This window comes from Ambystoma mexicanum, chromosome 8 (genome assembly GCF_040938575.1).
Source record: "Ambystoma mexicanum isolate Mex_15411 chromosome 8, UKY_AmexF1_1, whole genome shotgun sequence".
NCBI lineage: Eukaryota > Metazoa > Chordata > Amphibia > Caudata > Ambystomatidae > Ambystoma > Ambystoma mexicanum.
This window is the reverse complement of record NC_090929.1, coordinates 1058206681-1058231710: the sequence shown is the minus strand read 5'-3', so window position 1 is coordinate 1058231710 and position 25030 is coordinate 1058206681. Positions and strand designations below refer to the sequence as shown.

The 25030-nt window shown below is 46.6% G+C and overlaps 1 protein-coding gene and 1 pseudogene across 1 annotated transcript in view; both read right to left on the bottom strand.

Annotated features, from left to right (window-relative positions):
- Window positions 1-25030, bottom strand: part of LOC138473094 (heparan-alpha-glucosaminide N-acetyltransferase-like) — a 1171537-nt gene that overhangs the window by 603865 nt on the left and 542642 nt on the right. The gene's annotated exons all lie outside the window — the stretch shown is intronic.
- LOC138473724 (MICOS complex subunit Mic10 pseudogene) lies at window positions 14026-14452 on the bottom strand (annotated as a pseudogene).

Genomic DNA, 25030 nt, shown 5'->3' with positions numbered 1-25030 from the left:
TAACTCACATTTAGGTTTAATTTGGTAGTGCAAATGATGAAAATGACATGGTTTGGACGAACATTCATGTAAGGCAAAGGAACACAAGCTATTAAATACTGCCCTGAATGAGTCATATTCGCCTCCTTGAGGAGGTGTGAAAGCCTATTTTTGATGGCTGTTGAAAATGGCTTTGCTCAGTGAAAACATGCACATACAAACTCTGTGGAGCTCATTTTCTTAAAATCATTAACTGCCTCTGGAGGGGACCGCTAACGTTTGCACTTATGTACAAACAGGTCCCCGCTGGGCAATTTTCACCATTTGCACTACAGAGTGCAAATGAGAAGTGTAAAGAGACAGTGGAAGCCTCGTTGAACTTCTCTTTTGCACTCTGCAGTGCAAATCGAGTAAATTCAACCTGTCATGTAAACATTGTAGGCAGCGTTTACAATGATTCCCTACTGTTGCAAAAAGCATGCATATTCCATAAGAAAGCACTGATTTTACACAAGCATGAACATCTCATGCTGGCGTATAGCCACGATATTTTTGAAAGCGAGGCGCAAACTCCTTCAAAAACAATGAAAATCCCAGGGAGTGTGAATGGAGGCGTTAAAACGGGCGTTCATGTGTTACGGCTGTCTTTAGGCCTCCATTTATATTCGAGGGGAGGGGCTCTAAAATGAGCCCCTTCGTGTTTTCTCCATTCTGTGTCATTTCCTCTGGTTTCTCCTCACAGAGCGGCGTGGAATGGAGCAGCAAAGATGCAGCACACTGTTAGAGTACTGCCGGAGGGGGCGTGGGGGCAATGTACCCCCTTCATAATGTCTTCCCCCTTGCAGCACAAAATGACTTTGCACTGAAAACATACACTTTGCACAGTTCCATGAATCAGGGTTTGTGCCGGCAGTGCAAAGTCACTTTGAACCGTGCAAACAATTCCATGAATCGGGCCCATACTCACATAGCACAGTCTACTTTCACCACTTTTAACACCACAAACACATCAAGAGAACATTCTGCAATTAGACCACAATTGACAAATTCATAACTATTATAACTGTTCTATAACGCGCTGAGTGCCCGCGACTAGTTTGTAAGCGCGAGACCGGATACCAACCTGTGTTGCTATGCATTGTCTTGCTTCCAAGAGAAACACGTTGCCCCTGAGCTATCCTCAGGCCTAAAATGTAAGTTGGTCATCTTCTGCAGTCAGGCAGCAAACCTGCTGATCATGTAAATAACTAATACATTGCATGCCTTTTTGAATTTCAACAAAAATAAGTTGTCTGCTTCGTTCTGTCTGGTAAAGTAATGATGCGGGCAAGGGAAAACACATGACATTTTTTTTTTCAAGAGGCACCCATAGGCGAATGGCATTATGCTTAGTACCCTGGATCTTGTGCAGCATCAGTTATTACCTCAACAATCACACACTAAGTCTAAGCAGCAACACTCTACTTTGTTGTAGGCCTGGTAATGTCAGTGTGTGGAGGGGTGAGAGGTGAGAGAGGTGCTCAGGGTTATCCGGCTGTCATATGACGTTACCCCACATAACACAACCACCTCATATCTTCTCTCCGCAAGCGAGATTAATGAACGGCCCCCCAATTAAAGGCAACGAAGTTTGTGTAGAATAAAAATGTGGTTTTGTGTATGTATGTGTGAGAGTATGAACGTGTACATGCTCATGTGACTGCCTGCATGTAACCACTTTCATAAGCTTATGCGCCCGGATGCCTGAGGGTTGGGTGCGTAATACAAATGTAATAATAAATAAATATGTATGTGTTAGTGTAAGTGCAAAAGAGTGTAATTGAGGGTGAGTGAATGAGTGCGTGTTGTGAGTGCTAGCATTGGTGTGTGTGTGTGTATGTGTGGTGGCAAAAAGAAACAATTACCTGTCTGCAAGAGCAAATGAACACCCAGGAACAATACATCTTTGGAGGAGAACTTCTCAGAGAGTGAACTGAAGTGCTGCCACTACTTGAAGCACAGTATACCGTGAATGCACACTGCCCACCAGCAAAGTAAGACTGTCATTCTCCTTGGTGCAAAGTGGATTGGAGAGCCTCAATCCATCTTGTTTCCCTAATCGTGCGGTAGCTTAAGTCGATCTTTTCACATACTTTTGTTCACTTGTCCACACAGTTGAATAATGACTTCATCAGGTGCTACGGAACAGACTGCAAACAGTTGTGTTGCTCACTTAGACTCAACTCATCTCTGCACACTTCACCACATATTCATGACTGCAGACTAGTATCTTCTCAATAGTTTGTTTGTTTGTTTGTTTTATTACCTATATTGCGCACCAGAACCAAGGGTATTAGGGCGCATTGCATAAGAGGGCTTACAGCTTAGTTACACACAGCATAATCAGGAATACAATATATGCAATGATAAGCGAGCTTACAGCTTGGTTACACACAACAAAATCAGGAATACAATATATACAATGATCAGGTATACAAATGGTTGGACATAACGTCAACAGATATACAGTTCCAGCTTAATTGTGGCTCAGAGCAAGTACTAAGGTATGCATAGCATAATTCAGGCTGGCAATAGCATGAGGCCTAGTTACACAAGAAATGCATATCGGCAAGCAGGAATATACAGGTATGTAAATGGTTAGATAGACATAGGTGGTAGGTGCTGGAGGGTGTACTCGCTGCCTAGGGGTGGCTGAAAGGCTAGGAAAGAGAGGAATGCCGGATAGGTCAGGCATTACTTATCAAGGTCTTTGAGCCTTCTTATGAGGTTCTGACGAAATATTAGATAGGATTGATTCTCTCGCTGGGGGGTAGTAGTGAATTCCAGAGTTGGGCTGCCTTAACCGGGAAGCTGCAACCCCCGACTCTAGAGAGATTAAATCTAGGGACTGATAGGTGGTTGGTGCTAGATATTCTAGTGGGTCTGGTGTGGATTTTTCTTGTAAGTCTCTCAGATAGATAACAGGGTGTGGCGTTGTTCAAACATTTATAGTTGAGTGAGGCAACTTTAAACTGTATTTTGTCATATGTTGACAGCCAGTTGTTAGATCTTCTAATTTCAGAGATGTGCTCTCTTCTAGCAATCCCAAGAGCAGCTCTAAGAGCGTTGTTCTGTAGGGATTGGATTTTTCTGATGGTTTCTTTGTTGGCTCCAATGTATAGAGGGTTACAATAATCCAATTTCGACAGAACGAGTGCTCTGGCCAGGGTGATGCAGCTATTGTTCGACAGGAAGGGTTTGCCTGCTCTAATCAATTTACAAGTGTATGCAGTGGCGGATGCCATTGTGTTAACCTGCGTCTTGAAGGAGAGGGTGGAATCTAGGTAGAAGCCCAAGGTTTTCACCTCAGTCGCGACAGTGATGGTGTTATTGTCAATGTTAAATGAGGCGTAGATTGGTCCCAGTTTTTTAAGAGTTGCAGTGGTCCCCAGGATAATGATCTTAGTCTTGTCATCATTCAGGCATAGTCCGTGGGTGGCCATCCATGCCTGGATGATGAGATAAACCTTATTCACCAAGGCCCAAATCCTTTTCATAATCCTCAGTAAGTGGTATGAGAATCTGAGTATCATCTGCATAGTTAGTGTAGGTGACACCAAGATTATCCAGATCATCAAAAAGGGGCTTCGTGAAAATGTTATATGGAGTAGGTGAGACACAAGAGCCCTGGGGGACCCCGCAAGTAATGGGGATAGGGTCTGCCGCCGCATTATAGGAAAAGAGCCTCATGGTTCTGTTATTTAGAAATGATTGGATCCATGTTATGGCCTCCTCGGAAAAAATGTGCAGCCGAGTCCAGGTGACTGCAAAGGACCTTGTGATCCACAAGGTCGAATGCAGCCGATAGGTCCAGAAGGAGGAGTAGGCCTGCTTTTTCCTTGTCCCTAAGTTCATCAATCTGGGCCTTTAGGTCTATGAGGGCTGTTTCGGTTCCGTGCTAGGGTCGAAAGTCAGATTGTCGTGCTCCCCGCAAGGAGTTAGATTCCAGGTGATTCTGAATTTGAAGGTATGCCATTTTATCCAGTATTTTTAGAAGAAATGGCACTGTTGTGATTGGTCGGTAGTTGGTAGGTATGGCCTGATCTAGTGTCTGTTTTTTGAGTAAAGGAAGCACCCATGATTCTTTGAGATTGCTCGGTATGGTGCCTGAGGCGAATGATGCATTAATGAGTTTGGATATGAATGGGGATAAGTCTCTGGCTGCAACCTTTATCAATTGAGCCGGGCATTGATCTCCCTGACAGTTTGAAGGTTTGAGCGAAAGTATAGTTTTTTCCGTCTCAATGATCGAGACTTTAGAGAATTTGAATCGGGTGGATATACTGCATTGGTCGGTAAAGTGGGTGATTTATTTGGGGGTGTAGTTGTACTAACTGATGCTTTTTTCTTGGCAATTATCACTTGTAGGTTCGTGACTTTGTTGGCAAGTGCTTGCTGAATATTGGAGCACAATGGTTTGTCTTTCACGCAGTTATCCAACACTGGGATGGAGGCTTCCAATTCTTTCAAGATAAGAAAGAGTTCTTTTGTACTTGAGTTAGCTTGTGCTATTCTGGTATTGTAGGTTTCGCATTTAGCAAAGAGTATTTCGCGCTTGTAGTGTGCTGTAGTAGTACTAAGGTCGATTTTATTCTCCTCAGAAGGTAGTAGTCTCCAAGATACCTCACATTGGCCCTCATTACGACCCTTGCGGAAATCGGAAAACGATGGCGGAAATGCAATACCGCCATCGAATAGCGCTCGGTGCGACTATGACCCGTCACCGCAAAGTACGAAGCCATTAGCGACACCGTAGTGAACGCCAACGCTAACTGCACCAAGCACGCGCGCGCGCGCCATGCGAAACCGCAAACACCACCATGGCGCAACGGTACGCCAATTCCGACCCTAGCGGACATGTACCTAACGCCATCAGGCATGGCGTAATGTACCATTCCGCCATGGTGAGAAGTACGGCATCGCGAATCAACCGTAAACGGCCCCACTGAGTGCCTGTACACCGCTCCCTGCCCACAAAGTACAACTCCCCGTAGGTGCAATGAAGCCACAATGCAACCATTGAAATGTACAAGTCACCCATGCATGGCAACGAACAAAAGAAACACAAGAGGGGCCAATGGGAGCTGCAGGGCACAGATGGCACGAATACAGAAGCCATCCCAATGGACATGACCACAGTCCCCCACCAAGAAACGCACGCAAACACAGGCACCTGTGACCAGCCATATTCCGAGAATCACATCATTCCACCAGTCCACCTGGCTGACCGGCATCTGTTACACAAAACCCAATCCCCCGCCCCTGAGCATGACAACATTCAAACTGTCATATTGGCAGCCCCCATCCCTGACCTCACGGGCTTCGTAGGCAAACGCGCCCAGTACAGTACCACGCAACTAAACTCCGAAGCTGGAACCCAATGCAGATCTCCTCACAATACATCGCCCCCCAAATAGGCATATGCCACATCACTTGCAAAGAAAAACGCTACACGGGCCAAATCAGAATAGAAATTTAATGCACATCAAAGTCACCAAGCCCATACAGCCATCAGGCCATGAACTCCTAAACACCAATCACCATTGTGGGCTGCATCCGCAAGAAATGACCAGCCACTACTTGTGTGTCGTCCTGTTCCCTCATGGTACACAGAGCCACATTCACGTACGAAAAGGCAACATGGAAGCGCACAGAACCGCAGGGCCGTCCCAATGGGGAGGCACTAGTCCAGCTGAAAGGCCGAAATGTTGCTCCGAGCCACCAGTACTGCGTAAGGGCATGTGGGCCATTGGCGATCGTCCCATAAGATCGTAATGCTGCTCCACTGATTAACACGAAGCAGCAGGTGTCGGGAGTAAAACCCATCTGCAGGAGTGGCATACAGATGGCAGTGGCAAAAGGGGAGGAGATACCTGTCAACCAAAAGAAAAGAAAAAGAACAGAATGGCCATCAGAACTACATTCCAACAACTCACTTCAATGATCACACGAAATCCACAGCCATATGCATGCTAGCCCACTCCAAAGGATCATCACCACCCCAAAACCACTTGCGACTCCTAACCATCTATATCGAGGTGCAAACACCATCACAAACGAGTGTACCTGTGCATGCGTCTGTCAAAACAGAATCCATCAGATGGGAATGTTAATGTGCATGGACACAAGTGTCTGAGGGCGTGTCGAGACAGGGAGGGCTCAACAAGGCCAGATAGACGATGGTCCCACCATGGCAGCCCTGCATCACATAGCGTAGGGGAGGCGGATAGATCCCAAGAAGCCCTGTACATGGCAAACTCTGTATCAAATCACCTGCCCATGCATCCATTCATCATTCCCTCATCCCGGAATCAAAACGCCTGAATAATTACTCACATAACATTAGAAACATCCATTGAGTCTGTGCGTTATGCAGCCTGCAAAATCCACAGTGCCCCAGCCCGTAATTCCAGTGTTGTGAAGTAACATGTATTTGGGAACGGCCGGCCTCATCGCCCACGTAGCAATTGCGCATCCCAAACTATTCATATCAATCATTGCTTCCTCGCCATGGGCCCTGTCTCAAGGACATTGAACAACAGAACGTTATATTTGCAGTCAGACCTGTGGGCATCTCCTCGCCGCTAGCTGGAAACCGAAAGCGCCGCCCTTCGAATTCCACATTTGCAACATCACGCCGAAAAGGCATCTGTGGCCGTTTGAAATCACTAATTATTCCATCGAGTGCGGCTGTGTGTGAAAATGGCAACTGCCTTCACCCACAAATGGGACGCCCCGCCCGTCATTGCAACTCGGTACAGTGATGCATGAGGGCCCACCGTTACTCGAGTACTACGTTCCACTGACCCTTCACAAGTCTGTTCGCGACTGCACAGATAGTATGTGCAACAATGGGACCACAGCAGAATGAACATGTCAACCAATGTTACACGGCCATCGGGTACAAATACATGATTGCAATAGCAAGATGCCATTCCCCGATTTGCAGCGTTGTGCGCGGGACGTGCTCGGCCAAAGGGGAGAGCAGTTTGCACAGGTGGAATTAATCACCACAGGTGGAGGCCATACAGCCTGAAAACACATAAATTGCACAGCCAGTCTCCTCCCACAACCACACCGAAATGCTACCGGCAGGACTCGCGATGTTGGCCCTGGGGGACCTGATAGCACTGCAACTACTCCAACTCCAAGAAGAAGACGAACACCAACTGCAACCGGCCGCACGAAGGAGACGCAGGAGGAGGAGGAGGCCAAGGCAGGGCCAGCAAGGGCCGCCAGCACAGCCACTACCACCACGCAGGCAGCCCGCAATCCCACGCCTCCGAGCACATCCGTTCAACCTCACTGATGAGCAGATCCACACCCTCTACCGTCTGGACCGGGACACCATAGCCGCCATTGTGGACATGACACAGGCTGACCTTGTCAGCATGATAGATAGCCCAACCGCCATCCCACCCCTACTGAAGGTGGTGTCTGTACTCCACTTCCTGGCCACAGGCACCTACCAGCACACAGTCGGACAGTTGCATGGCATTTCTCAGCCACTGTTCTCACGGACACTATTGCAAGTGCTCGATGCCCTCCTGCAGCACGCAGACGACTACATCTCTCTACCACGCTCGGAGCAGGAAATTACCAACACAAAAGTGGGATTCCATGCACTTGCCGGCATACCGGGTTGCATTGGTGCCATCGACTGCACCCATGTGGAATTGGTCGTCCCACATGCCATGGAGGCCCAGTACCGCAACAGAAAACAATTTCATTCCCTGAATGTACAAATGGTGTGTGACTCCAACAGGATCATTACACATTGTTGTGCCCGATTCCCTGGATCAACCCATGATTCTATGGTCTTGAGGAACTCTACAATACCACGCTACATGGAGCGACACGCAGGGAACAGATCCTGGCTACTCGGTGAGTCTCATTACATGCATGATTATGTGGGGAATGTGATTTGGCAATGACCTGGCAGGAAGGGGGGGGGTGTGCGTACGTAGCAATGGCATTCCACATCATACGTTTCTCGTCCACATACAGGTGATGCTGGATATCCACTGAAGAGATGGCTCCTCACACCAGTCCGGAACCCACGGGACCAGCATGAGGAGGACTACAACCATGCCCACTCACGTACCCGTGTAGTCATTGAACAGGCATTCGGCCTACTGAAGACTCGTTTCCGCTGCCTCAGCAGGTCTGGCGGGGCACTCCTGTACCGCCATGAGAAGGTTGCAAAGATGGTCATGGCATGTGTCATGCTCCACAACATGTGCGTACGTAGAAATGTGCCCATGCCCCCTGACGCAGAACTGCAAGCACCTGATGATGGTCATGATGAGGGTGGGGATGTGGCAGCACCTCATGGAGTCTGCGAGGCACCGGAGGCCCGTGACATTCGTCAGCATCTCATTGATGTATGCTTCTAGCACTCACGCCTGGTGGCTGATACATGGACACGGGACTCGTGGCACTGTGCGTGTCTGGGACATGCACAATATGGACTGTACGCCTATGATGGCCTAGTACACAAAAATCAATGTCCACACATCTCATTGGTTGATCGTGCACTTTTTATGGCATATGTGATGTCATGTTGAACACCCTATCGACCCGCCACCCAAGTGAGCCCAACACACCCCCTCCACCCTCCTACCTCCCCCCCGAACCCCAGTGTCCAAAGATGCTCATTGTCAGTGGGCTGTCGCTATTGCAAGCCCCCTCTGCGGGTATCAGGGGCACCCCTGCCTGTGGAGCGCAGGTTCCTTCCAGATCTACGTTGGGGGCTGCCCTGGACGGAACTTGCAACGGATGATGTGTCTGCCTGCTCACGTCCATGCATGTCCCTAAGGGTTTGCGAGAGCTCAGTGAGCACACGGCGCACTGCGGCAAGTTCGGCACATACGTCTTTGGACGTCGCATGCAGTTCCCCCCTCAGGCTCTCGGTGCTTCTCTCCATTTGGACTCTCAGGCTCTCGGTGCTACTCTCCATTTATGCCCTTAGCGTCTCTGTGCCTCTCTCCATTTCTGCCCTAAGTGTCTCAGTCGATGTTTATATGTCTGCCTTAGTGCCCCCACATTCATCGGCATGGTCCTTGAGGAGCGTGGCCATTTGCTGCTGTTGCACGATTAACTGGTCGAGGGACTGTTGCCTCTGCTGGGCCATGCCCATTTGCGGGGGGGTCACAGAGGGGCTGTTGTCCTCATGTTGCCTTGCCACAGGGCTTGTGGGGGATGGCCAGTCGTTGTCTTGTGGGTGCCCCTGCGTGGTATCCTCATGTTGTACGGGATGGGACAGACAGGGGGATTGGGACAGGTCATGGATGGATCTGACTTCGACATCCCCGTTTTCTGTGTCGGAGCATGCTGCCATCAATGGGGTGTCACCTATGGTGCTGCTGCCACCAGAGGCAGTGCCTTCTGTGGCATCCATTGGGGGGACCTGTGGTGGTGGTGTTGTGGGCATGCTGGCTGCTGGGGTGCCTGTTGATGTTCCCTCCTCTGTGCTGCCACCTGATTTGTGCTGCTGCCGTGTCTTGATGCGTGCAGCTGAGGTGGAGGGTCTCTGGCCGTTGGTCTTGGCCCTCTTTGCAGGTGTGCTGGTAGGGGTGTCCTGTAGCTCGTCGTTTGGATCGGACCCTGTGGTGGAGTAAAGGAGGGCGAGGGTTAATGATGGGTCTGTGGGAATTGGAATGGCATTGTATCACATGCTCTGGGGTGGTACCTGAGGGTGATTTGGGTCGGGTCCTTGGAGGTGCTTTGATTTGTGTGTGGAGTGAGGGTGCAGTTGTTTGGCAGCCTGCAGTTAGGGTGTGCCTGCTGCACGTGTAGTGCGTGTATTAGGGGTTTTTAATTATTTATGTATTTATTGTGGGTTTTAACGTGCGCTATCAGGCCAATGTGTGTGGCCGTTCTCCTGGACATGTGTTTCTGTTGCACTATGTGGACGCATGGTACTTCACATGGATGGACTGTGTGGATTTGGCATTGTTTTATCTGGTACACCTACCTGAATCTTCGGATGTCTGCACTCCTTTCTCCATCCCTCCGACTCCCTCTATGCTCTCCATTCCGATGGTGGAGGCACAGATTTCTTCCCAGGGGGTCAACTTGATGGGTGATTCAGGACCTCCCCCGGTGGCTGTGGCAATGTTGCGGTTGGCAGAGAGTATGCTGCGGACGCGTATCCGCAGGTCGTCCCATCGCTTGCGGCATTGCTGTGGGGTGCGGGGTGCGGTCCCCACCGCACTTACCCGCTGTGCCACCAGAGCCCATATGGTCTTCTTGTTTGCAAGTGCCGTTCTGGTCATTTGCGTGGAGAAGACGACGGCAGCATTCTCCTGGAGGGTCTCTGTTAGCACGGTGAGTTCCTCGCGGGAGAAGTGGACCTGCCGCTTGCGGTCGCACGCTTTCTTCGCTACTTTTCCCATTTGTCTTGGTTTCGCTAGGGTGGGTGACGGGTTGGGGTGTGTTTCAGGGTAGTGATTTTAGTGGTTGTGTGGTTTTAGTGGTTTTATAGGTGTACGCCGGGATGTTTCCCGTTCCGGGCCCATGTTTTTACTTCCGTTTCCGTATATTTCCGGTCACCGTACTTTCCGGTAGGCGCACACTGCGGTGACCGCTAAGAGGGGTGGCGGTATTGCACCTAGGGCGCCGTACGGCGGCGGTGTGGGCCGTTTTGGGGTCATTTCCGCCATCGCGGACTTTGCACTTCCGCCGTGGCGTGGTGCTCGTGCCCGATGGGTCGGAATGGGCCGCACTTTGCTCCTTCGTGCAATGGCGGAAACGCTATTTACGCTGTGGCGCTCCGGTCAGTCACTTTCCGCCAGGGTCGTAATGAGGGCCATTGTCTTTTTTTAGTGCATATTGTCTTAATGTGTGGTGTGTACCAGGAGTTGAGATGGGCTTTGGGTTTGCTTTTTCACATTTTGTAGGGCCTAGGCTTTCAGGCAAGGCGTTGATTGTCAGGAGGATCAGAGGGAGTAAGTTATCAGGAGTAATATTCATTTTATTTCTCGTTGGAATGGGAGGTGCCAGTTGGGCGGGATCGGCGGTGGGTTTCTTAGTTGCTAGGGAGAAAGTCACGAGGTGGTGGTCTGTCCAGATCTGTGTGGAAATTGTCGAAATGGAGGCATTACAGTTGTAATCTGCCACCTAATCCAGTATTCTTTCTTTAGTGCATGCACATCTTAGTGTCCTACCAAGGATCGAGATGGGATTTTGTGTTTTGGTCGACCTCAAGTGGTCGAGGTATCGTTTTGCATTTTTTTACCATGTTTTCCCATGAAAAAGACAAATGGTGGGTTGGGGCTGTGAGGAATTCGACCATTTGCACGTTGGGTGGGCCCTCGCCTGGGCTTTTTACATTTTGTACATGAAATTGGATGATGGTACATCAACCTCTGAAAAATGTATGGGGCTAATCTGCACACATTTTCCTATGGTCAGCGCACAACATAAACATAGGCCTGTGTACTCTGGGTGGATACAGCCTACAGGTGCATTCCGCCCTGTCACATTTAGTTGGAATGTGACACCCAGGAGTACATCAAGGCATCTCAAAAGGGGATGGCAGAATCTTCCTCCTGAGATGGCCAGCCTAATTAAATAACAAAGGCTCTATGGATCCGCCCTATCCTTTGTTGGTCCTGCTGGTGGCATTGACGCATACTGATGAGAGTGAATTTAAGCAGGCCAACGAGAGGCCTGGTCACAGGGCTAACAAAGAGAGGAAACCCCAACGGTTTGATATGCACCTGTGTCAACCTGAATCCAGCTACCATCTCTTAGTATCAATGACAGTGAGCTGTCATGTCTGGTACATGTATTTACAGTAGGCAACCCCCCACAGGGGGACCCCATTCAGAGGGTAGGAATATGTGATTTCTTAGAGGCAGAAAGTCTGTTCTCGCCACAACATCAAGGGAGACCTGCCTTTAATCAGGAACCAGAGAGAGCACAATTACCCATGCATACCCTTTGATCCACAATAGACAGGAAGATGGGTGGGACTTAGTAGTACATGTTTCCACCCCCTTACCTTTCCTGTTGCAAAGCACTCTGGTTATGACCTCACGCATAACAAAAATATTGTTGGTGGGGACCCAGGATTGGTTCATTAAGGTAGGTTTAGCCTGCACCAATCACTGGGGCACATTTGGTTTTAAAAAAGAGTTGAGCAGATCATCTGAAGACTTTGCAAGGACTACCAAAAAGAACTGTTTGGACCCTGGCTGAAGGTACAGTCTGCCTTACAGCATTCGCCAGTGAATGAAGGCCAGGATTTCCAAGGAGGGAAGCAAGATCCCTCCCCTAAACATCACCCAGGGAACAGAGGGAGATATTGAACCCAGATGACCCTTCCAGCAGCTCCAGAACCGGTACCCAGCCAGCACACAGCATGCCCTGCTAGACTCTGCAAGCAAGCTTCCTAGGTGGGAAGTGCCAGAGAATCTTTGAACCAAACCAAGAACAAGGCCATTGCCTGCAACACTCTCCTCAGCTTTGGGCCGTCCGCCTTGAAGTATGACACAAGGCCAGTGAAGAAGCTAGGAGGAGTGCATCGACAAGCATCAATCAGGGTCCACCTTACATTTTTGAGCCAGTTGCCCCCCTCGAACTGCAACCGACTGTACCACTGACTGTTGTCACGCCGCAGTCGCTAACATCGTCCGATATGCTTCGACCAGTGCTTCAGACCCACCGACTGGCACTGAGACAATGATTCCTAACCCTAAGCTGCCATTTAGGCCAGCCTGCAGCCGTCCGTCCAGCCTCGCTCGCTGAGCTGCCTGCCGCCTGATACCCTCAGCTGTCTCCCATCTTGAACTCTGTCACAGAAGCTGCAAAGCACCCTGCAACCGACTCGACCCTGTCGAGCACAAAGAACTTCTACAAGCACAAGGTACATTGTGGTTCTGTCCCCCTGCCCCTTCTCTGAAGGCTCCTAGTGACATTTTACAACCCATTGATCCCTTTGTGCTGAAACCATGTATCTTTGAACTATTGCGATTAATTACTTTACCGATTACGATTCCGTCAGTATCCAGAGTGCATCCCCTTTCCTTCTTGAAACTATCTGTTTTTACATTCCTTTACAGTATCGAATATTCGTCACTTTTCCCCCTCAAGATGATTCGTCATAGGGAGTCAGACAATATTGAATGGGGTGGGGGAGTGGGGAAAGTGAGGAGGGTGCCGGGGGTGTCAATGCAATGAAAACATTTAGATCCCTGGAGATAGGCATGCATGTTACACCATCTACTATCTCAACACACACAGGAATGCCCATCCTCTCAGGATGTGTGCACAATGCGTGTGAGACCACACACATCGCTCAGCATGCCTTGGTGAACTTTCAGGTGTCCATGTGCACTTGACATTCAACCATGAATGCTTGATGTGACCACGCAAGGCTGTAGATCTTCAGCCCCTGTGCCAATGAGGCGCCCAGTCTCCCCTTTCACTTGTATATGGGGCCCTCAAGTTGACAAAAGTAAAGTCATTTTGAAAAGAAGGGCCGAGGCCACTCTGGCTTTCCCAAAGCATTATGGGGGACATATCATAGCTCCAAGTTTGGAGATTTATAGTACCCAGGCAAAAAAAGCTGTATTTTACATAGTGTTTTACTAATGTCCTGGGAGGATAGCTCTTCTATGTGATCTTTTACTTCAATATAAACTATAATATGGACTCCCATAACAAGGTCCACACAACTAATGGCATACACATGCCATACTACGGGGGCGCCAAGGCTTGCATAGCTTCCGGTAATAGGGTCATCTTTCTACTATGGTTCCTTCACCCTCACCTACCACATAGTCTATCCCACACTGGGCGGCTCTTGAGCCTCTGCCATGGCAGTCACATCATTATTAAGTTGCAGTATGTTTGGTCAGGGACTTTCTCAGACAACTTAAGCCTCTTCAGATCAAAGGATCGGTTGAGCAAATCGAGAATCCTTAACGCAACCATTCACAAAAATCTATGATCGTTCGTTTTTATTTATTTTTTTGGATCAATATTGCACATTCAGTGTCATTTTTGATTTCTTAGCTCTTATATAAAACAAATATTTAACAAAAATGCCAACAAGTGGTCGCCTCCAATGTGATCTTGCTGAAAGACTAATCAGCTCTGGTCAGGTAGTCATCCACTTTTTGCCGGGCAGAGAACGAAATCCAGTCAATCTTTAAGGCACTGTTCCTTTTTACAGCACTGTTTTTTCACAAACTTTCCATGGAGCAGGTAAGGAGCCTTGAAATCATTCTGACAGTTGGAATATGCCATGCCTAATCCAATCCCTGAGGCAAAGACAACAGGCCAAGTCTTCCTTTTAAAGAAGATAACTGAAAACACTACTCCCAATCCAAGGCCAGCACCCAGCTTCACTGCGGTGTCCCCTAAACACCGGTCCCATTTTTTCCCAAGTGCAGTCTCCGCCATCTGTCCGCTCGGACTCAGGATCAGTTCTATGATCGTTCGTATTAAATTGAGTTCAAATAAATTATCCTTTTTTCCTCAGACAGCTTGGACCTCTCATTTCCTAAAGCATTTTAATCACATTCCAGGTTTATTGGAGCTTCACGCATCCAAGTTGCACCCCCTCTCCTCTGCACCTTACCAGTTTGTCTTATGATGTTCATCTTATTAATGGCACCCCTTTTACATTGCCCCAGCCCCATTTCGGCTCCTAAGCACACTAAGATCTGGAAACCCCATGGTGGTGCCACAATATGCCCTTTTTCCAAAAAAGAAAGTCTGGGCGCTGTGAGAATGCCACTTCGGTGATTTGACTCAGTTTAAAACCTTTGCAATGGAGCATAATTACACATAAAATACAACCATAATTGCTGGAGCCTTAACATAAACTTTAATTTGGGATGGGTATTTATTTATTAATAGTGTATTGTTTTTTAGATTACTGATGTGTGTGTGTTTGTTTGCACTTAGATATGGTTTGGTGTGAAATGTTTTATGAAGATGGTAGTAAGAGTATATTTTATTTATTTAATGTATTTATTGGGCATTTGCATGGCGCCTATACACAAGTGTTTCCAGGCACCACAAGACAAGATGGAGGAGGGGGGAATCATTCACGTAAAACAACAAAAAATGGTTATATTGGCCCTGTGACAATCCTACCATGCAAGATCTTGAGGAGGTGGTAAGTGTAGGGGGGGTAGGGGGAAAAGTGCAGGAATGGGGTATCCCTAGGGAAGGAGACAGGGAAGTGCTGAGCGGGCCAAAGTAGCAAGTGCAAGGAGATAAGGGGGAAACCAAGTTCTGCTAGTCTGGGAAAGGGAGCCTGAGGGCAAGTGCTGGCAAAGGATGCAGGGGGGACTGGTGGGGGTTGGTCTGGCCCCTGTATGACTCTGACGGGACCAGTCTCCAGTCACAGCGGCAGAGGGAAGTTAGCACGGAAGTGGGAGAGGGAAGGAAGAGGAGAAAAGGAAAGTCTTGAGAAGTTTCTGGAACTTTAGAAGATCCATTTCAAGACGGAGGGGGAAAGGGAGGCTGTTCCAGAGTGAAGAGCCAGCTGAGGAAAGAGATCCATCACCCACTCTCTGCTTGGAGAAACGTTTGACCGGCAGAGAGTTGAAGCTAGAGGAGCGAAGGACTCTGTCCAGGAAGTATTTAGGGAGGGAAAGCTGGATTTAAAGAGGTCCCAGGCTCCCGACGGCCTAGTGGATGATGCTGAGGGTCTTGAATTTGATCCTTGGGTTCACCGGGAGCCATTGGAGAGGTTTTAGGGCTGGAGAGATGTGGTCCCTGGGCTTTAGGCCAAGGATAAGTCTTGCAGTCCTATTCTGGATTAGTTGGAGGGTTCAATGGAAGGAAAGAGGCAGATTGAGGAAGAGGCTGTTGTTGTAGTGCAGCCTAGAGAGGACCAGGGATCTGGAGACGTCGAACTTCTGGGTGGAGGTTAGGAAAGTTAGAAGGTGAAGCTGAAAGCAGGACTCCCTGGCAAGGTCTGTGATGTGTGCAGAGAAAGAGAGAGAGAAGTCGAAGATTATATGTTTTTGTGAGAAGTTTTTTGTTTGGTTTTATGTTCTTTTGCCGGCAGGTTTTTTTCTGTTATTTTTTATGAAACAATTACACTAAAAAAACCTAATTGAAATCCTCCCCAAACCCTCCTTCCCTATTATTTTATCCCTATCCCAATCCCTCTGCTCCTTATGTCCTTTAGACCCCACTTACATTTTTGAATGAGTTTTCTCAAAGTAATCTTTTCATAACAAAATACTTTGGAAGGAAAAAAACCTGCGGCAAAATGACTGTATAAGTTTTGTGCAAACGTGGTTCTATTTTTTATGCTGTTCGATTTAATTTCATGGGTGTATTAGCTCTATTGTTTACATTTTAATGTGTTTTTATAATGCCTTTTATATTTGCTATGTATCTTGGTGTGATGTTGGTGCTGTAAAATTACCTATATCTGCTAATGTTACATTTTAACTCGCTATTTCTGAGAGTAATTGGTGAGTATGTTGGTTTTATTGTATGGTTAGAGTTAAATAATAGGTTAATACTTGGGGCCTGATTCACAGAGCGTTTTCCAATGGGATTGTGCCATTATAAAATGCTTCTGTGAATCCTTAATGTTGGAATTCCCAACGTTTGGTAGACTTTAACTTCATATGCATAAAAATCGGAACTTTTAAAAACATATTTTTACACACTTCTTTGGATTTGAGTTATGGTGTCAAATCTGTGCTAGGTGCAGTATATTATGTTGCATGTTTTTTGTTGTAGTTTTCATTTTGCTCTATAGTTTTCATTTTGTTTTCTTACTCTGACTATACTGCGCATGTACAACACCCCTACTAGAAGTTGGCTGTGACCAATCATCATTTTAGTGTTTTGCTGAGCATTTTCATATCATGCTATGCTTTTCCTTCGTTTTGGAACTCTGACCACACTGAACATGTAGGGAGTCACCACTGCATGCTGGATGTGATGCATCATCAGCCATAATGAAGCAGTGTGTTCTTATCCGAGAGTCTTCTAAAGTTGAGTATATTGACTTTTCCCCTTGATAATGATTTTCATGTTTAGAGACTTCTGTTTTTATCATTACTCTCTGTAAACCTCCATTATATTTGATCATGCATTGAATCTCTCCACCATCACCAAACCCTTACCTCATTTGAGAAAAGATTTTGCGCATCCGCGCTCAATGTCTTTTCAAAATGTCCCCATAGTCAAGCTCTTGAACTGCTTGCAAAATGTTTTCTCAAAAACGTAAAAGAATTTCAGTAAAAGCTAGACTAGCACATTTAACAATTGAGTCTGCTGCAATTTCTTGAGTTTTTGTTCAGGAATCTAAATATCCCTCCATTAACATTGAAAAGGCTTTATGGGGGATATTAGTGTAAAGGGCCTCTGTGTCGAAGCTCACAAACATGTTAGTCTCAGCCAAGATCAGTATTCTTTCGACTAACTTGATGTTATCCGTGGAGTCCTCTTTATAAAATTGCATCTTTATCACAAACAGCTTAAACTAAAGTCTGCATACATTGACTGAGGCGCACAAATATATTTTATCAATGGCACGACTGGTGTATTTGATGGCTATTACAATGGCAGATTTTTTCAATTGTATTTTGCCCCTCTGCCTGTATTGCACATGACTGAATGGGGGAGGGGGCAGGTTAGCAGGTTTTTTTAGGACAGCAGATGTTTTTGTGTGTTTTGCAGTATTTTTTAAAATCTATTTTGTCCCTGTGTGCCTACTGCACGTGTGCATATATCAAGAACTTTATTTTTACTTAAAATTGAAACATCTTGAGTTTGGTTGTTCTGATTTTCGAATTTCATTTGACATGCACTGCTTCACCATAAAGCCTGAGTGCGCAGTAAACATCTTGAAAAACTAACCAGGCAATTTTTAGATATAGTGTGATAAATAGGGCATTTTGCAACCTCTGTGAAATTCCCATGAAAAAAAGCTGGTTTTATTCAAGAATCATTGTAGGTATGAAAACGATAATGAATTGTGTGGATTAGGCCAGATCAGTTTTACACCAAATTTGGTTAACCTTTATCGATGATAAGAAAAGTTACAGAGGAAAACATTTTTATGGGCCCGAATTACTAACTACAACCTTTCGGTGCGTAAGTTACTATAAAAAACATTTAGTCGTATGTGCAAGTTACTTCCAAATCGGCAAATTTACTAAGTCAGACACGGAAATTCAGTGGATCTCACACACTGCACAAAATTGGACTTAAGCCAAGGCTGGATCATCAATAAAAATCATGTACATTCCAAAATATCCCATATAACTTCCGTCGGCAGATCTCACACCAGCGTAAGTGAACGCGTCAAGGAAAACTGAAGACAAACATGATGAACATGTGCACATACCACCCGAAAATGATATTCCTCCAAACGTACACCTTTTGACCGTCACACTCGTTGCAATTCACAATGCCCCCGACATACCCCAAAAATGTCCAGACACTCTCACCAACACATCCACCAAAAGCAGACACCCCCCACCGACACACCCACAAATCACCAGACACACCCACAGAAACACCCATACCACATCGCCAAGAAAGGCAGAAAGCAGGAGCAAAGTACACCACTGATGCATGCACATTACATACCAAACATTCCGACCAAGACATTACGCAAGGGTATGGCCGAACAGATGCCACATACAAACCATAACCGCACAGACCATGTCAACGTAGCTAACACAATGCAAGACAGACACACACTTCATACAGCGACACAGCCACATTCCAACACACACTAACACAGACACAAATAGAGCACACACATCAACCAAACCACACATTTGACACCATCAAGAACACGTGGCTCCCACAAGGTGCACACCAGGAAAAAAACACTCCCCTGCTCACATGCAAGGCACAACACCTGCACACACACCCAAGCAGCACTCTACAGATTGCCAGTACCCCACAAGTGGACGATGCACACTTCCCAATCAGAGTCAAAGGCCTACACCTACACCGTTCACAATCAGTAAATACCAACACACAAGTGGCCCCAATCCCTGCAAGGGTCATGCTGTTCAGCAAGATGGAAGCCGGGAAGGAGGTCCAACGCCAGATGACCTTCACTGAAGGTGAGGTGGACATGATGGTGCAGTGCATCCACAGCTGCCTGACCCACACGCTATGTATATCCAGACACCACAACAAGCAGAGCCAGTGACACACACACTGGCTCAGGGTCACGGTGCAGGTCAATGCCCTGGGCATCGAGCAGCGCACCTTGGAGGAAATAAAAAGAAGTGGTTGGATGAGAAGTCAAGGGTCAAACAGAAGTACACCCAGTACCATCTAGCCCACGCTTTCGGAGGAGTACCACTAGACCCCGGGTTGCCCATGACACCCAGGGAGGAGAAGACCATGAGCCTGATCCCAGAGGAGGTGTGCACTGGCCTACAAGGCACAGCGACAGGCATAGACTTCTGTGGTAAGCCCACCACCTATGCGCACCCACCCATATCTGCATCCCAAACACACACGCAGCACATATACAATTCATGCAAACAGGTACAAAGACAACAAACCATGTATGCACACAGGCTATGACCCACGTCCATTGCAATTACACCACATCGCCTTATGGCAGGAAGGAGATGCCATAGCGCCAATGCCCAAAACTGACCCAGACGCACATGTCGACAGAACACACATACACATCACACACACAAGTCGCCATGCCGCATGGTACATGACACCACCAGTGGAAGACGCATCCATGACTCCACAGCAAACACTGCCCTGACCAGTGGAGTAACTTTGCTGAAAATGTTGGGGGGCATGACATCTGAAGAAAAGGTGCCCCAGCCAAATGAATGGGGACAAAATGCTGTGCCATGAAAGTTGGGGGGGACAAACACCCCTGTCCCCCCATAAAATGATGCACATGGCCCTGACCCAGTTACATCGACATGTCTGTGACCACCAAAGGGAAAATACCACCACGCCACAACTGCCAACTGTGCACTGGAACCAACCAACATGTCCCACTGCAAGTGCACCAATACCCCCAACAACCATGTGATACAAAACCACATGTACAAAGGGGACACAACTACCACAAGCAATGCACCATCACCTGCATGCATAGACATGCAATGAATCATGGGGTAACCACCATAATAACATACACATACACCTCACACATCGCCACTTTGCACATATATGCAATACCAATTTTCAATAGCCTCAGGAATACGTTTATGAGGGGCCTCCATGCATGGGTGCCAACAGTGTCTTTACATTGCAATAAGAAGATGCGGCACACCATGTGCATGCCAACACAGAGACGCATGTTGCACCACAAATGACACATATCAGCGCACATCAAACCAATGCCACTGACTGACATGTCTACTTTCCCTTCCAATTCACAGCCATGATGATGGAGGAAGGGGCCCCTATGGAATGCTCTGACTGCAATGAGAAGGAAGGACAACATGTGACTGACCGGCAGAAGTCACAGGTGGGGGAAAACTGGGGACCCCATCTCCCCCACCGATAAGGAACGCCAATCAGAGTTGCCAGCAGCACGCAGGTATGTGGGTCTCCAAATCACTGTGAGTCCAGAGGAGGTGATGCCATGGGTGCTGGTGGAGGACAGCATGCTCCACATGCAGACCGAGGCATAAGAGGGTGACACCAGCATCAAAGACTCCACGCACATCACCTCCCCCACCATTACTCCCAACAAGGTGCTTCACCTGGGCTGTGCCCAAGCGCCTGGGCCCAAGCTGCAGCATTCCCCGGAGCCCACCTCAGGTTGCACCACCACCACTGCAGCCTGTCGACAGGCTGGGCATGTCCCTGGTTACTGTGAATGAAGCACACTTGAGGGTATACAGAGGGTCAACCAGCTGCTGACAATGCATGGCACACCCATGAGGAGCCCTTTAAGATGAAGTAACAATACTTTGAGACAGATGGGGATGCAGAATATACTCAAACATCAATAATTAAACGGACTCAGGAAGTTGGCAAAGCGCGTCTGTTTTAATATCAATTATCTAAAACGGGGAGTATCATGAACATCAACAAACTCGCCCGATCTTCTCACTCAATGCATTTAATAAAGAACAGAGCTTATATACTAAAAATTCATCATCATTGACGTCAATCTACGTTGCAAACTACAAAAACCTACTTGGGGATGTGATAGGATTACAGGGAAACTATAGGTATACGTTCCATACTTGTTGGGAAGGTGATTGGGTCTCTATCATTAAGTGAGGCAACTAAGCCCTCCTCTAGTTTAGGTTACTATGAACGCCATCACATACACAACGTCCCATTGGATATACACACTATAGGGCTCTCTACTGGGTGTTCTTCTATTATTGGCGGGCACCCTTGTACCCCTCTGTAATATTCCACCTACGCAAGCAGCACGCAGGCTAACATCCAGGTGCTGGTGGACTGGTCATAACCATAGCTTCCCACCAATTAGCCTGTCGTCAATCATCACTCTTGCAGTCTGCCAGTCAATTAAGGCTTTGAACTTGCCTTGGAAATGTTCTCTGTGCCTGAGACCAAGAGGGAGTATAGGCATACTCTGTCTCTTAGTTTCGATACAGCTCAACTCAGTATCTATTTTCATCCATCCACGTGACTTCAGACCATGTTTCAGAGTCTTTCTGTATTTTAAAATACTATTAAATGATGAACCTCTTACATCTTCTATGTTCTCACTCCTCATCCAGGACAGGAGTTTGTTGTTTTCACACGTTCTGTAACTACTGCATGAACATTCAGGTTCACGATGGCCTTGACTTCCTGGTGCAGTGCCAACCGAGCCTCTCTTTATCCACCTCTGAATATCGATTGCTTTTCCAACTGCGACACACTGAAAGCCTTTCTTTTCACTGGATTTAGCTTTGCGTAAATGGTTTGTGGAATCATCCATAGTTCATACATTCCTATGCATATACGTTGGCGTATCATCGCAATCTATTCACTACATAGCCAGCCTTTAAGAATACTTTGTCTACTTGCGTTACTGCATCTGTACACTTGTAAAATGACTTAATATCTTCTTCATTATTTCTGTAACATGAGCATCTTCATTTCAAGCCCGAAATGTTGCTCATCTTTAACACCTCCTCCTTTGTTTCTATAGAAACTCTATACTCTTCAGCCCCTTCTTCTGAGTGCATCAGCTCTGCTCTGTATGACGTCACCAGGCTTCTCTTTTGCTCCGTTTTCACACTTCTTCCGGGATTTCATTCAAATGGCCATCATATTGTTGTGAATGCTTGTGTGGCTTCCTCAATGGGAATCTTACTTCCAAGATCCTTTTTTCGGTATCATTATTTTCAATTGTACTGCACATATCTCACATTCTGGCTCCCAACATATAGGCAGCATGGGGGAGGAGCTTTGGATGAGGGTTCTTGGCTCCACCTCTACACTCCCCCCTCTGGGTGATTCATCTACCACTCGCTCATCAATCTTCACATCTAGACATTCTCGTCTGAAGAAATGCTTCTTTGGGACCCATATCTTTATGACTCCTTTCAGGCCTCCTGCTGCTTTCACATGCTCATCTTTATTCCAAGACATCAGCATGCATTGTCCACTTGGACTGACGTAGATCCATTTCCCCACATACTTCTTGTGGTTCTTCGGGTACAGGAACTTGGTTCCCTCAGGTGCATGAACACTGGCCTTCACATAGTCTCTGATTTCTTCATTGTTTAGCTCTTTAGTCGTCCATCCTGATTCAACATCAATCATAATCTTCATTCCTACTGCCTTCTTTGCAGTCTTCTTGCACTGTGCGATATTATCCTGATCACACAAAATCCAAGCAACACCATCACTATTAGGGCTCCAAGGAACTTGAACACATCTGCCATCCATTCTGGAAGCCACGAGAAGATTGATCCAAACCAACTGTCAACAGCAATGTCTTCCTCTTCGTCTATCATCTGCACGTGTAACTTCGTCAGCATCGTTATGGCCTCTGTCAAAGTGCCATTCTCGTCATCATGAGAAGGTATGAATGTGCAACATGATTCTCCAATTTTGGCACAACCACCTCCATCCATAACTGTAATCATGTCCAGGACATATCGATTCTGAAGAGTCATCAATCGTATGGCTTTCAGCTCTTCTTTGATAGCATTGAATCCCTTTATAGTAGTGTTAATCGTCTGCAACAATTCCCATACTAAATTCCACTTAGTATTTGCATCCATCTGGATCCTGGGCATGAAGATTATCGTGAATATCAATGAAGTCTTGCTGAACAATTTATGCTCATATAGAATGGAATCAAAAGCCTCTATTGACTTGGCTAAGAAATAGTTCTCTCTCTTCATTCGATTCAGGAGTTCAGCTGATCCCTTCTTCCTCAGGTGGGTTTCTGCTTTCCTAAACTCCCCAATATTCAGCTCACTTTTAGGAATTACCAACGCTGGAACATGGACGTTCACCATAGAACATAGTCCTCCCCAATCTCTGGGTAGCTTCATCGAAGCTCTGGATCCACAAGCCCAGTAACGATCCATTATTACTGCTATTCCAATGCTTATTCCTATTACGTCAAAGATTCAACCACAATTCTGATTCTCTCCAAGTTTTCTCATGCCATTATTTCTGAAACACAGCTTTGCATTTTTCAGAGGCACTATCTGAAATGGACCTCCTTTGTCTTCGACCCATGTCAGTAGTTTAGCAAATCAAAGTCATAACGGTTTGCATCCGTTTTCCACAATGTCAATGGTTGGTTTGTAGCGGCCAATTACTACCCACGCTCTGCAAATAACCACTCCTTCTTCCCATCTGTCTTGAGAAAGTAATGATTCCCAAATCTGCATTTGCCCTCTGTTTTTCTATCTCCGAATTTCTTCTGCAGATTTTTCTGGACTCTCAAGTCTTCTGTTCACTTCCCATCTGATTCTAGCCCCTTTCACTCCAGGTTGTCCGTATCTTGTCATATGATTTCTAGTGTGGACTCTTGCTCTTGTCTTTGTGTCTTGAACATAATCATCTTCGTCTGGATCTGTCCATTCTGTTGCCCATACTAAAGAAGCTGTTCGGCCTATAAACTGACCTCTTGTTCGGCAGAGTGCAATGTGTGATAGACAGTGTTTCAATGGCTATAAATATCTTAGACTTTCCCATACCATAAGGCAGGAGTGCACATGCATAGCATTCCTCCTCAGAGGGTCGTTTGCCGACTTCTTTCATATGCTGAGACTACATATTGTTACCCAAATGTGCTGTACTATCTAGGTAGTCATTTAAATCATGATCATCCTCCGTTGCACTTCTCTTAGGTCTCTTCCTTGCCTCATGAGCTCTTATAATTATCTCATGAAGAAGTATGTCAGCATAATTACTTCTTACTCAGGGAATCATAGGGACACTTATCAGTGGAATTGGTGTTGTTACATGTACTACCGGTGTAGGAACAATCACATACGGCCTTGATGGTCTTACAATCGCATAGCTGTACCTTGAGCTACATAGAAAAATATACAGGAACTACTAGTCTCTTTGGATTGATATAGTAAATGGTACGTATCGTGAGGGAGAGAATAATAACAATGAACATGACAGATGTATATATTATGTACCAACATGTCAATTTTATACAGAAATAGCTTCTTGCATGTCATGGTGAACTCTCGTTTGCTACATTGTTGTTACTATCAATGTTGTCCATATTGGCTGCAACTATTTTTAATGAAGGAAAACCCAGTTTTTAATCAGAGAATTTCCTAAAAATGTTTTGCCAACTATTGAATCTGCTCCACAAGCTCCACAAGCAGCGGGCTGATTGCAGGATGATTGACAGGATTCTGAATGAATACACACGTCTTATCCTTGCGCCAAACAAGATGAGAATGAGTTTCAAGCAAATAGTAAAAGATCAAAGCCAGTAGAACGTGTACGTCATCACTCGACAGCACCATCCGTACTTTCAACAAGATGTTCAGGCAGCAAGCGAATCTGCTCATGAATTTCACTTATCAGCCAATTTATCACAGGTCGATTCCTGGGATCCCTCGGAAAT